This window comes from Haplochromis burtoni, unplaced genomic scaffold (assembly GCF_018398535.1).
Source record: "Haplochromis burtoni strain Fernald_Lab_line unplaced genomic scaffold, NCSU_Asbu1 Contig_505, whole genome shotgun sequence".
Lineage (NCBI taxonomy): Eukaryota > Metazoa > Chordata > Actinopteri > Cichliformes > Cichlidae > Haplochromis > Haplochromis burtoni.
In genome coordinates, this window is record NW_024582866.1 from 137,402 (window position 1) to 139,300 (window position 1,899).

General features: G+C 50.9%; 1 protein-coding gene across 7 annotated transcripts in view; it reads left to right on the top strand.

The window, feature by feature from the left end:
* The window catches only part of LOC102295354 (rap1 GTPase-activating protein 2), a 33,590-nt gene that overhangs the window by 6,798 nt on the left and 24,893 nt on the right, over positions 1–1,899 (top strand). The window lies entirely within an intron of this gene.

Below are 1,899 nucleotides of genomic sequence, written 5' to 3' on the forward strand. Positions count from 1 at the left end.
TGTGTGTGTGTGTGTTACACACCAGACCGTCTGTCTACAAACAGGAGCCAGCAGTGCTGCTCGTGTCCTACTGTCGTTTCTGTTTGTGATGCTGTTGTTGTTGTTTGTCTCTGTGCCGTCTCCGTGGCGACTCAGTTCCATCCGTGTGAAAGACAAAGGCGCAGAGCGCCGTGGCTGCAGGGGAGGAGAGCGCACGTTTCTAAAAAGTCAGTCTTATTGTTTCGTGAATTGCCTGCAGCTCTGAGCGAAGCGTGGCGAGTTACACAGCGGCAGAGTACGGCCTCATCGGCGCCCCCTGCATGCAGTAGTGTTCACTGCAGACACAAAGGGAGGAGCCATCGTTTCAAAGTGCATGACGTTTAATACGTTCATATCTCGTGCTGACAGCGACGGTATATTATGTCGTCTGGAACAGGAAGTTGATGCGAGCTGCTGACTCTGTTTCAGCCTGGTGAGGGCGTATTCGCTCCCTGATGGGTCGTATGACTCACAAAAACTAACAGAGGCTGCCTCAGGGTCGCCCATCTACACCACAGCTGCTGTGAGCGTACGCTGTCATGTGCTTTGAGCAACTAGCCCTGTTTGAGTAAACTAGCAAAGTGCCGCAGCATTTTTTTAGCTTAGCCCTCTGTTTGTGTTTGTTCTGCTTCCTGTTTTATTTTGGGAATTGCTCTTCCTGTTGCTGTCTTTCCTTTTTTGGATTTTCAGCTCCACCTTTATCGTTTCCACCTGTGCTCCACTCCCACCTGTGTCTCTTGATCACTCCATCCTCACACCCACAGAAAATGTGCCATTTTGGGACAAAGTTTCTCCATAAACGCTAAAGCCCACGGCGAGGTGCTTCCAACTGAGCTTACACAAAGAAGCAGATAAAAAACATTTATTTCAAATAACACAGTCAGCACCCCTGCTGTGTTTTGCGGGAAACCCCGTTTCTCGCACGCTCCTGCGTTTCTGACTGATCAGTCGAGTCTCATTCCCGAAAGCTGCTCGGACACATTTAAGCGTTTTGGTGTCATACGCGGCAGATCTGTGGTTCTTCAGCTGTCAGCGAGCCACACGTCGACCGAGTCTCTGGGTCAGAGCAGACGTTTGTGCTGCTCCTGGCAGGTTCTCCAAAGTGGAACTGATCCTGGGTGGGAAGCAGGACACGAAGGGGATCAGTGGGTGTGGACCAATCAAAGGCCTCGGAGACCAAACTGGTTGTAATGATCACAAGGACATGAAAGGTGTGATCCGAGCTGAAGCTGCTGTTCTAACACAAAGAAACAGGAGTGAAAGCGTGGATATTCACACAGTCATGACCACAAAGCCGCCGCCGCCATCCTCACTGTTTTATTTTTAATGAAGCTGGAATGTTTCACTTCGTTTCATTTTAAAGGTTCAAACTGGGATGGGGCCTCCTGTCGGAGAAACTCGAGGGTTGAATTTAAATTTTAATGAAGAGCTTTGATGTTCGTCTGAAACCCAGCGAGCCTCCTGGCTGTGGGAAACGTGACAAAATCCATTTTCCATGACTGCAGAGAATCACCTGTACAGGTGGATGTGTCACACTATGCCCCCGGTTTATGAGCAGTAACTGCTGCGCAGCTCGCCGTGACGCGGCCGTGAGGACGAGCTCTGTTCACATGCAGACCCTGATGTCACATTTAACACGTGCACTGTGTTCACAGCTGGTCCTGTTGGCTGCAGTTCCCCCAGGGGGCGCTCTCAAGGAGTCCTGAATGGGCAGCATGCTGACATGGATCAACTCTTCTGTCCTTCAGCCTCTCCAACTTCGTAGACTCCTCCGAATGCAGCCGACAAATGCGTCCTCCTTTTCCCCGAATTTGAAGGATGGGTCGGGTGTGTCCTTCGTGGCCCACCATATCCCAGAATTCATAGCGCGGCCCAGCCAAA